The sequence below is a fragment of the Rattus norvegicus genome, chromosome 20, assembly GCF_021556685.1.
Source record: "Rattus norvegicus strain SHRSP/BbbUtx chromosome 20, alternate assembly SHRSP_T2T, whole genome shotgun sequence".
Classification (NCBI taxonomy): domain Eukaryota; kingdom Metazoa; phylum Chordata; class Mammalia; order Rodentia; family Muridae; genus Rattus; species Rattus norvegicus.
In genome coordinates this window covers 49,644,644-49,656,683 of record NC_141553.1, presented here as the reverse complement: position 1 = coordinate 49,656,683, position 12,040 = coordinate 49,644,644, and the positions used below count along the sequence as shown (strand labels likewise).

Genomic DNA, 12,040 nt, shown 5'->3' with positions numbered 1-12,040 from the left:
TGAAGGAAGCCACAGCAGAAATTCAGGGCAGAAACCTGGAGGCTTGAAACTGAAGCAGAGGCCATAGAGGAGTGCTGCTTACTGGCTTGCTCCATCTGCTTTCTTACACAATTGGGACCGTCTGTCCAGAGGTGGCACCATGCCCTACTGGCCAGGCCCACCCACATCATTATCAGTCAAGAAAATGCACTACAGGCCATCTGATGGAGGCACTTTCTCAGATAACGCTAGCTTGTGTCAAGTTGACCCAACTAACTAGAACAATTGACCCCTTATCAACCTAACTCTCAGACACATTACTATTAAACCATAACCTTTCCTTTCTTCTTGCCCCCACAATTTCATGTTACTATTGCTATGACAAGATAAAACATTCCAACTTTTTTTTGTTTGTTTGTTTGGTTTTTTTTTTTTTTTTTTTTTTTTTTTTGGTTCTTTTTTTCGGAGCTGGGGACCGAACCCAGGGCCTTGCGCTTCCTAGGTAAGCGCTCTACCACTGAGCTAAATCCCCAGCCCTAAACATTCCAACTTTTAAAAGAACCAGTCTGGGGGTTGGGGATTTAGCTCAGTGGTAGAGCGCTTGCCTAGCAAGCACAAGGCTCTGGGTTCGATTCCCAGCTCCGAAAAAAAGAGAAAAAAAAAAAGTCCCAGTCTGGCGCTAAAGTATTTTTGTTTGTTTGTTTGTTTTTTGTTTGTTTGTTTGTTTGTTTTTGGTTCTTTTTTTCAAAGCTGGGGACCGAACCCAGGGCCTTGCACTGAAAAGAAAATTATACGAATTCTAGGTTTAAAAATATAAAAATTAAAAGAATAAACCCCAAAAGGCCACAGACCCAGGGCTAAGCCCTGCAGCCAGGACTAACAGGCCATAAAGATAAAGGAGCACAGGAAACACTGTTCAGGCAGGACTGACAAGCCATAAAGAAAAGGAATGCAGGAACCAGCCTGAGTTAATGGGACTGATTCATGGGACGTCTGGCAGGAAGACATCTCCCCCCAGCTCACTGAGGGCCATCCTCCGGCCCCTGATAAGCCCCTGACTTCTAGCACGTACTCTTTCTGCTTTGTTCTCACTGCTATGTTTGAATGAGCCAATTGTATGTAACCACGCCAAAACCCCCTAGCCTTCTCTATATAACCCTCTGACTTTTGAGTTTCGGGGCCGACACCTCTGTCTCCTGCGTGGGATACGTGTCGGCCCGGAGATCTCTGTAATAGGTCTCCGTAATAAACCTCGCCTTTGCTTATTACATCCAAAATGGTCTCTCTGTGTCTGGGGTCCGCGATTTCCCAAGACTTGAGTAAGGGTCTCTCTGCGTGGGATCTTTCAGCACTTCCTAGGTAAGCGCTCTACTACTGAGCTAAATCCTCAGCCCCTGGCGCTAAAGTCTTAAAGGATACCTGGAAAGCCGCTGATCTTCAACTTGTCCTGGAACTCCCCCGAAGAAGTTAGCTTTAATACAGTAAAGGGGCTCTGTGCTGGATAGCTCTGTGCCAGCGAAAATGAGAGCAGGCAGGCAAAAAGCAAAAGCTTCCTTTCTCCGTGTTCTAGAAGATGAGTCTTAGGGTGAGGCTCCATATCTGATCAAGAAAATTCCCTACATGAGACAGGCTGACTCAATCACAGGCTTCAAGTTAACGGTTCAGGAGACAAGGCCTAAATCTGTTCCCAAGAACCAAGCAAGTACAAGCAAGTCAATCTTGAAAAAAAAAACAAAACAAAAAAAAAAAAACAAAACAAAAAAAACAGGCCTCAAGCAGCCAGTCAGAAGCTGCCTTGCAACATTAGAAGCTGCCTCACCACCTGGCAAGTGTAATGGGTCAGCAACCAGACTCCCCCCAGCAACAGTTTCCAGACTCCCCCAGCAACAGTTTCCAGACTCTCCTAGTAACAGTTTCCAGACTCTCCTAGTAACAGTTTCCAGACTCCCCCAGCAACAGTTTCCAGACTCTCCCAGCAACAGTTTCCAGACTCCCCTAGCAACAGTTTCCAGATTCTCCGAGCAACAGTTTCCAGACTCCCCCAGCAACAGTTTCCAGACTCTCCTAGTAACAGTTTCCAGACTCTCCTAGTAACAGTTTCCAGACTCCCCCAGCAAGTTTCCAGACTCTCCTAGTAACAGTTTCCAGACTCCCCCAGCAACAGTTTCCAGACTCTCCCAGCAACAGTTTCCAGACTCCCCTAGCAACAGTTTCCAGACTCCCCCAGCAACAGTTTCCAGCCCTTCAGGCTCCAGCAATGGTTCTGGAATGTCCTTGGAAATAGAGCCAACAGATTAAGAGAACAGTCACCTACCACCCCCCCGGAATTCTCCGAATGTGCTTTAAAGTAGGCCTACGAGCTCACTTGGCCACCTCCATTTTGGTAGATGGTAGACCCCAGCACACTGGACTTCTCTACAGAACAAAACGCTCTTTGCTTTTGCATACTATTTGAGTCCAGGGTATCATTCTTCGGGGGAAAAGCGGACCATTGCATCATCAGCTTGGGTTTGGGTTGATTTAACAGGTAGTCAGGTTGACATCAAAGATGACCCATGGGAGGCACCCAACAGTAATACTACTCTGTGACTGTGTGTTTTCTGTATGCACTTGCTTTTCCTCCCAGCCTCTGCTCCTGGAATAACAACTCTGTTTATATTTATAGACACTGGCCATAACAAGTTTTGGCTTGTTCTCTGACTAGGTGGTAATGAAGTTATGCCACGTGGTAGTTACCTCCGTTCAGCTTCCATGCAGGTGCTCCTCAGTGTCCCCGGGGGCCAAACCCTCCGGTGCCTCACTCTATCCCAGAATCCTTTCTGCCTCCCAAATGTCCCACCTTCTATTCTCCCCTTTCCTATAGTTTTTTTTCATTTTCAGTTGATACATCCATACTATACACAAGATATTCTTTCTACACTACTTCTTGATAATGCCCGTGCCGACACAGTTGTGTGCATTTCCTGACCAAGCTTCCTGACACCCAAGGCTCTGTCTACTATGGCACAGAGGGGACTCTAGAGTCATCTCAGCACCATCGAATAGCTGGGTAACACACGAGGGTTCCCTTGGTGCTATAGACTGACTTGTGTCCAGCCTCAAACAACCTGTGTTAGGATCCTAGTCCCTAAAATCTCAGAAAGTACCCTAGGAAGCCCTGGGTGAGTTAAATTGATGCCTTTGGTGTGGGCCCTGATCCCATAGGACAGGCGACCCCATGAAAGGAAGAAATTTGGACACAGGGACAGGCACACACCCAAAATTACATGAAGAGACAGAAGATGGCTGTCCAGGGAGGGCCACCTGACATAGATATTCCCTAAAATGAGCCAGTCTTCCCAGTGCTTTACCGTCAGATACACATCTTTCAGAGACTCTAAATCTCTGCTGTTTAAGCACTGCTGCTTGAGAGACTGTTACAGCAACCTCATACACTCACATACCTAGCTTCCAGACGGCCAGGGTCCAGATGGGGGGTTTCGGTTAGGGTCGCTGTTGCTCTGGTGAGACACCATGACTCCAAACGACTCAAGGAGCTTGTAGTTTCACCTCAAAGCTCATTACTGAGGGAAGTCAGGGCAGGAACCTGGAGGCAGGAGCTGATACAGAAGGAATAGAGGGGTGCTGCTTACTGGCTTGCTCCCCATGGCTTGTCAACCTGGTTTCTTATAGAACCCAGGACCACCATTCCCAAGGGTGGCACCTCCCACAATGGGCTGGACTTTCCCACATCAATCATTTAATCAAAAGAGAAACCTAAATGAGCCACAGACTTTCTCACAGGCCAATCTGGGAGGTGTACTTTTTCAACTGAGGTTTTCTCTCCCAAAATTCCAGTTTACCTTCTATGAAGTTGACACGAATCTAGCCTGCACAGAGGTCATGACCACGGAAGCATTTACAATGGAGCGGGTCTCATCTCGGATGGAATCCTACATCGGGGTGAGAGACATGAGCTCCACACAGGGCAACCAGTGGGAACTTTGAAGAGATTTGACCCATTACACTGGGCTGAGTCTGTCCCAAAGACAAAAATCCCATACAGGTTTTTGTATACCATTCACTGGGTATGAACTCAGTGTCCAGATGTGTAGTTCCCAGAAGGCTCTTGGCTCAGGGTTGGGAGAGGTAAAATGAGGATGTCCATATTTCTTCTGCCCAATGGGACAGTTCCTGTGTGGCTTAGAGCCCAGTGCAGAAGCCAATGCCCTAAAATAGCAAAACACAGATTTGTACAATAAAAAAGTTAATATAAAAATTATTAAGGGCCTCAGAAGGAAACAGCCCATAAGGCATCAAGAGTCACAATTTTTGCTGGACAAAATTATTAAAATGGTTGTTTCTTTTCCTTTTAATCTGTGAAAGAATTGATGAAGTGAGAGGAGCCAATGTGACAGTCGGGGATGTACCACAACTTCCTGTAATGGAGAAGGCTTTGAAGAAAACTTATGAGGCTTCATGCCAACTTTGACTTTGCCTCAGCCCCATTCCTTCCCTGCCTGCCTCCGCCTAAACTTATTCCTGGCAAGGATTCCAGAAAACAAAACAAAACAAACAAACAAACAAACAGAAAAACCCAGGGGATTCAAAGTTGGATTTGCTTATCGGAAAAATAAGAAATTTCTTTTTGTATTATTATATATCTCAGATACTTCATGGGACGTACTTATATGACAAGAAATAATTTGTTGTTTATCTGAAATTTAATTGAGTATCCTTTTATAAAACCTTAATCTGGTCCCAAAGTAAGTCCTAGACAGAGCTGTAGACAGGTGCAATGGGACGCCTGTAAGGATGGAATTTGCACCATGGATAGGTGGCCTTTGAACTCTTCTCCAGGGCCTGGAGGTCCTGCTCCTCAGAAACCATGAAGGTCACTGTTCACTTCCCCCTTAGGAGGCCAGTGCTGGCGCTATCCACCCAAGTCGAAAAGAGAAGGAACAGCGACTGTCATCGGCACCCAGAGCGCCTTGGAGAAGCAGCTGGACTCTAGGGTGGGAGACAGTCAGAACCAGCGCTGTAAAAATAGAGGATGAACGAGGCCACCCCAAACCTGGGAGGCACAGCGACAGGAATATAACTGAGAGGAGTCCCAGCGAGATGGACCAGGTACCCTGAGCATCCAGCAACCCTCCTCAGCTATCTCGCGCCCCCTGGTGGCCATAGCTAGTCAAGCACGCGCTCGTTCGCGGTTCTGCTACCCGGATCCCAAAATCCAGCAAGGGAGAGGGAGCAGTGCTTCCTCGGTGGCCACTGATCTGAAAGCGTCACTTTCAGCGCACCTTGCAGTGACTACCACCGCAAGTCGCTCACAGCATCTGCCATGTCATCAGTTCCATCTGCAAAACGGAGAGACCACGACCTTGTCTAAGGGCATCTTTGCCAAAGTCTGCTCTAGAGAGCTCAAGGTAGCCTAGTGAGTGCATCCAGACCTCACCACATGACCCCCTGGGCAGAACAGGATGGCGTAAGTGGTGGGGAGGTAGATGAGGTGCAAACAGGGCAGGAGAGACAGCTCAGCAGTTAAAAGCCCCTTAGCGCCTCTTGCAGAAGATCAGGGTTCCGTTCCCAGCACCCACAGGCAGCTCACAACTGTCTGTAACTCCAATTCCAGGCGGATCCAGGCCAGAACAACCTCTTCTGGCCTCCGTGGGCACTAAAGCATGTGGTCCAACAACTCACAGACAAAATATACACATAAAATGAAAAATAAAATCAAGGTGCGAGTGAAAGACTGTATAAGGAAAATGGCTTCCTCATGCCTCTGAGTACAGTACTTTCCTGCCTGGCTTGCTGGCTCAAAGGACCAAAACGTCTGCTCTCGGTTGACATCAGCAACTTCAGCCTCACGGCCCTTCCATAAGTCTAGGGATATTCTCTACACCAAGCAGCCCTCCAGGAGGAGGCGCTCGGAGTGCGAAGCCAGAGTTCCCTCAGCTTCTCCTGTGCCCTCTTCCACCTCTGCCCAAGGCTGTTACAGAGGGAGACAGCCAGCACTGTATTCACGGGATTGATTTTCTTCGTCAATTCTGCTATGATTAGGGTTTTATCCAAATGCTTCTGCAATGCTGCTATGAGGTGGAGTTGTTTTGTCTGTGTTTTGCTTTTTAAGGGGAATGACATTTAAACCACTAGACCAAGTAAAACAGACTGTCCTCCTTCCTGGCCTTATCCAATCAGATGAAAGCCTTAAGGAAGAGGCGTGTTCTCTCCTGAGGAAGCAATCCTGCCATTGGATGCCATTTGACTTCAGCCTGAAAGCCACTTTCCTGGGGTTCCGGACTACTAGGCTACGAAGGATGTTCCGGACTAGCTGGTGTCCGCAGTCCTGTAAGCCAATGCCTTAGAGCAACCTCTGCCACATATGTGTTTGAGGAGGAAAGGGGGGGAATTGCTGCTGTATGGATTGGAACATCCCCCTGCCCCTAGAGAGGGGGGAAGGCTCAGGACACTCAAGAAATTTATGGGGCTCACAGAGTACTCCGAGGTTACATAAGCAGTAGATAATGGGGGGCGAGGTGGGGACAACTGCTTACAAGCTGTGCAGGACACTCCAAGGATACGACTTTCATTGGTCCTTACCTGTACCAGGTGGGCTCTTTGGGAAATGCAGCCATCCACGTCGTTTGTCCTTGCCTCTGTAGGTCACCCTTCATCCATGACCCTGTAAGTAGCCCCCAGAAACTCAGTGGTTCACAAAGCCAGACTTAGATGGAATCATTCCTTTGGTCTGCTGTTGTCCCATGGGGACAAATAGGTATCCTGTTCAGGTTGCCTCTTAAAGTAACACAACAGACACATGAACTCATATGTGAGTAAAGCACCCATGTATATACACACATACATACATACGAATGTGTGTTATATGAGCATACACATTCTATTATGTGTGAATATATGAAGAGACACATTTAGGTGTACCCACCATTGATTGGTTCTGCTGCTGAGTAACCCTAACTTATGGTCTGCAGGTGTCTGGCTCAGTCCAGATCCACGTCTTCAAACAGTTCCAGAGCTGTCCAGCAATCTGACCTGTCTATGGTTTTCTCCGTGCATGATTTCTTCCTCTGGAGAACATGCTGCTGTTTCATTTATAAAAGAAAAAAGGAAGGAAAGAAGAAGAGAGCGCATCTTGATCCCATTTGTCTTTTCCTGAACTACACCAGCGTTTTGGCTTTTTAGTGAATTAATTGGTTTACTTTTTTTAAATGAAACTCATCTGTACAGCTTTGTATAGCCAGTAAGTTTTGTCTCATGTATGTGTATGTATGTGTGCATGTATGTGTATGTGTGTGTATGTGTGTGTATGCATGTGTGTGGTGTGTGTGTATGGTGTGTGCGTGTGTGTGTGTGTATCTGTGTATATGTGTGAGTATAGTGTGTGCAGGGGGTGCATGTGTGTGGTATGTGTGTATGTGATGTGTGGAAGGGGTGCATGTGTGTGGTGTGTGTATGTGATGTGTGGAAGGGGTGCATGTGCGTGGTGGGTGTGGTGTGTGTAGTGTGTGTGTTGTGTGTGTATGTGTGTGTATCTATGTATACGTGTGAGTATAGTGTGTGGGGGGTGCATGTGTGTGGTAGGTGTGGTGTGTGTGTGTGTGTGTGTGTTTGCATTATAGCAGGGAAGGGGGTTAAAAGGAACCCATGGCATAATGAGATTTCTCCAAAATACTCTGGCAAGTCCACTAGTGGAATCAGAAACCACCACACCGGAAAGAGGCCAGCACTGTGTCCCCTCCCACTCCCCACCCTCCCTCCCTACCAGGCCACACACCTGACTCGGGGAATCACTCCCCGGTCTTATCTTGGTTTGCGGTCTCACCAAGCATCCCATGTGTTTAACATCAGTTAATGGAGTGATGGACACAGGTGTATTGTAACATTTACTCCTGCTGACAGTTGTAACTGTTTCTACCATCTTATGACCCCACTGCATGGCTAATCTGTTACTATGTAACACATCACCCATGCAGACCTGCCAAGACTAGCATTTATGCTGTCACATCTGTTCTAGTCAGAATCTGAAAGCCACCTAGCCAAGCTATGGCTGCAGTCCCTCAGTGGCCACCAAGCTATGCCCTGGGCTACGATCTCCAAGGATTTAGCTGGGGCTGGAGGAGCCACTTCAGAACTAGCTCCCATGGCTGCTGGGAGGAGACTTTGCTTCCTCAAGTGGGCCTCAACACAGAACTGCCATGACAGATTCCTCAGTGCCAATGAACCAAGAGACAGTGTCATACGTGAGAGAACATGCTCCCAAGATGGGAACTGTGGTGTCACCTAGAATCAACCCAGTCCTTAAAGTGGCACACCGTTACTGTGGTCTCCCACCATTACCCATCGCAGAGCCTATGGGAGGGGACCACATAATGATAGGAGTGTCAGGAGGAGGGAGGTCCTGGGGACTGTCTTGGAGGCTGCCCCCCATAACTTTTATACATATAATGATACAATAGATTATCCATTGTTATTGATAACCATGTGGGTTGCTTCTAGTTTCAGAGTGAAAGACCCCCGGAGCAGGGAGACCCTCACTCAAGTCTCGGGATGACACGACCCCCCAAGAACTCACGAGAGACCGATCTTAGTGCAATCAACAAGAGGTTTATCGATAGGGATGACAGAAACAAGTGCACTGGGGTCGAGACTCATATCCCACACAGGGGTAGAGGAGTTCGACCTCGAATGGTTGGAAGAAGGGGTATCTAAAGGAAAAAACATACCGAATCACAAGGAAGAACCTCCTGTTTCTCATGATTGTTCTTTAAGATTTTAATCTAACTTTATAGTTAACCAGTTCCTGCTACTATGGTCAGCTGCTACTATGGTCAGCTGCTATTATGGTTAGCTAGTTTCTGGAACAAAGTGGCTGAACCAGCTGGTGCAATTACTCTTTCTGTGATCAGCTAGTTTCTGGAACAGGCAAGTTCTAGGGCCTGCTTTTGGCTTCAACTTTTGTCTAGGGGACAATTTTAAACTTTTCCTTTCAAGAGCACTTCTGCAAACATCCTTGCATGTGTCTATGGGACCTTTGTGCACACATTTCTATTGGGTAAAGACGTAGGTGTGCAACTGCAACTTAGCAGCTGGTGGCAGTCTGTCGACAATGGGATTTGCAGGCTTAGCTTCTCCCAGGGTAGCAAGCAGTCTCCAGTTGTTACAGCCCCCAGGCCCCAGCATCCTACTAGCCTCTTCAGTTTTAGCCACTCTTGTGACTTCAGAGTGGTATTTTGTTGTGTTTTCGTTTTCCTTTCCCTGGACAAAGAGCCTCAATAGCTTCTCAGGGATTCATTGGCCATGAAGATATTGGGTTTATGAAGTGTGATAGATATGAATAAAAGAAAGGATTTACTGCCCATCCGTGGAGCATGGGGTCAGCTACAGACAGCAAATAGCTCTTTGGAATCTGCCTTCACCACAAAGGACGGCTTTAAAGAGTTTCATTTTTAATTATGTGTAAGTGTGTCAGGGGAGACCAGAAGAGGGCACCAGATCCCCTGAGACTGCAGTAACGTAGCATTTTAGAATTACCTGATACCATGCTGGGAATAGGACCCCAGTCCTTTGAAAGAGGAGGCATTTCAGTGGCCCAGCCGTATCTTCAGACCCATATAGAACATTTTACTCAAGGTCACCTTTGACTTGGTGAGAGGGGTACAAGGCACAGCCGTCCATCAGTACAGGACCATGAATGGCGTTCACGCCTGAGCTTCCTGCCAGGTGAGCCCAGGTTTGCCCAGGTCTACATTGGGTCCAACTTCTTTCCCCATCCAAGATGCTATCTACCCCTGTGTTCACAAGAGTCTTGACTCCTAAGAAATATTTTAGGGGGAAAAAAGGAAGAAGTCTCTTGTACTTCCAAGCCCTCAGGATCTGCCCCTGAAAACTAGGAAGGGCCTTTTTCAATTCATTAGCCTCCTGAGTCCCCCACCACCCCAACCCCCAGCCTTTTTAAAAACAATTTGTGGTGGTTTTGTTTAGTAGAGAGGCCAGTTCTCTGCCAATTACGTGGGTGGCAGACACCTTCCCCACTCTGTGGCCTTCCTTTCAGGCTCCCTCATTGTCTTTGAAAAACAAGAGACTCGTCTTTCAAATACAATTCAACTTCCCAGTTCGGTTTTTCCACTGGGGGACGTTTGCTGCATCCTGTTTAAAATTTCTTTTCCTACCCTGGGGTCATAAACACATTCTATACTGTTTTCTAAAAGATCCCATTGTTTTGCCTTTCAAAGTTAGAATTAGATGCCACCCGGGTTTAATTGTTGTTTAAGCATGAGACAGGACCATGTATCATTCCTTCCCCCAAATGGACATGCTACTCTTGCAATACTATATCCTAAAATGCTACTGTCGCCATACAGTATCCTAAAAATGCCTTTTGTCCTACACCACCTCTTTTATCCCCCAGCACCAGCTTGGTGTATACATCAAGCCTGTGCCATCCACAGATGTGAATCTGCTTCTGGGTCCCCTTCTCTGCGTTTGTAGACTTGTATCCCAATATCAAACTAGATCTCCTCTCCCCTCTACATTTTTGCCTTATCGCAGCAAATTATGCAAAATAAAAGTTACCCTATTAGACATTTGTACGCCTCATCTGCTCACCATGGGCAACTATCACCACCATCCACCTCCGGGGAGCTTTCTGTCTTGTAACAGAAGTGCTATGCCCATTTCACAGTAACTCCCTGCCTTCCCAACCTCCAGCCCTGGATAATACTGATTTACTTTCTACCTCTCAGCTTTGGACAACAGTGAAGTGCCTCAAATATTGAGAGTCACGGGGCAGTTATCTTTTGTGACTTAGATTTCTCATAGCACGATATTGTGTATGATGTCAAGGTTTCTGTGTGTGTTAGCATACGGCAGAATCTATTTCCTCCTTAAGGCTGAATAGTCAGTTTATTTTATTTTATTTTATTTTATTTTGCCTTGCCATCATTTCCTGCAACCGTTCTTTTTGGCTACTTTATTGGGTTCTTTTGCCTATTATCCTTCTCCACCCCAATCCCATCCAACCCCCTAACACTAGGTAGGAGAGAAAGAAGATTAGAGGGCAAAAGGGGTGTCCATCTCATTAGACTACTTCCTGCTGACTACAAGTGTTGGGTTCCTTGGGACCACGTTGAAATTCATCATCAAAATATCAACCACTTGACAAACCATAGTAACAGAAACCACCAGCAGCAGGGGGGAGCAGCAGCCTCCCCAACCTCTCAGAACTCTGGCCATCTTTCTACCCTCTCAAGAGTCCCCAGAATCCCAAATGTGAACTATTTGCAGCTGGCAGAACCGCACTTTTGCCAGAGCACGAGACAAAGCACAGTCAGCTGCTGCGGGCAATCTGAAGCAGCCCCAAATCCCACACCCGGGATTAAAAACAAAACCATAATCACACAACATAACTGGGTTTTTAAAGAAACCAAAATCTCTCACTTGAGTTGTTTCCACATTTTGGCTCTTTAGTCAGGGTCACACATCTACTTACCAACACCTACTGTCATTTCTTCCTGGTACACAGCAGAGGCAGCTCTCTCGGGCCAACTGACAAGACCATTGTCTTTTGAGGAGCTGCTAGGGTGGCATTTGGGCATCAGCTGAACAATGCACAGGAGTCCCAGTTTCCTTGTCTGCTTGCCAACACCTGCTCCTTTCTATACAGTAGCCAGCTCAATGCTACCTGCACTTGTGTAGTTGAATGACTGGGCAACTTCTCATGCACTTACTTGCATTTTTTTTTTTTTTGTAATCTTTGGAGAAGTACTTATCCAAGCCTTTGCCCAATTTCTAACCAAGTAGTTTGTTTTTTGGCGTTTTTAACATTTCTATATATTCAGGTTATATGCATTCACATATAGTTATATGTAAATATTTTATTTTATATATTTTAATTTATATAAGTATTTTTCCACTTTGTAGCCTTTCTCTATGTTGCCCCTCCCCGTTTTTAAAAAAAATGTTTTCCTGTATATCCCAGGCTGCCCCTGAAATTTTGGTCCTCCCAAGAGCTAGGCTTGCAGACATGAATTTCCATAGAATCCAATTTGTCTATTTTTAAAAC

At 46.5% G+C, this 12,040-nt stretch overlaps 1 long non-coding RNA gene across 1 annotated transcript; it reads left to right on the top strand.

The window, feature by feature from the left end:
* The first annotated feature begins 6,202 nt into the window (after positions 1 to 6,202).
* Positions 6,203 to 7,205, top strand: LOC102550842 (uncharacterized). The gene is made up of 2 exons (XR_015645941.1): positions 6,203 to 6,309; positions 6,951 to 7,205. It is a non-coding gene; the product is annotated as an uncharacterized LOC102550842 (long non-coding RNA).
* The last annotated feature ends 4,835 nt before the right edge of the window (positions 7,206 to 12,040 follow it).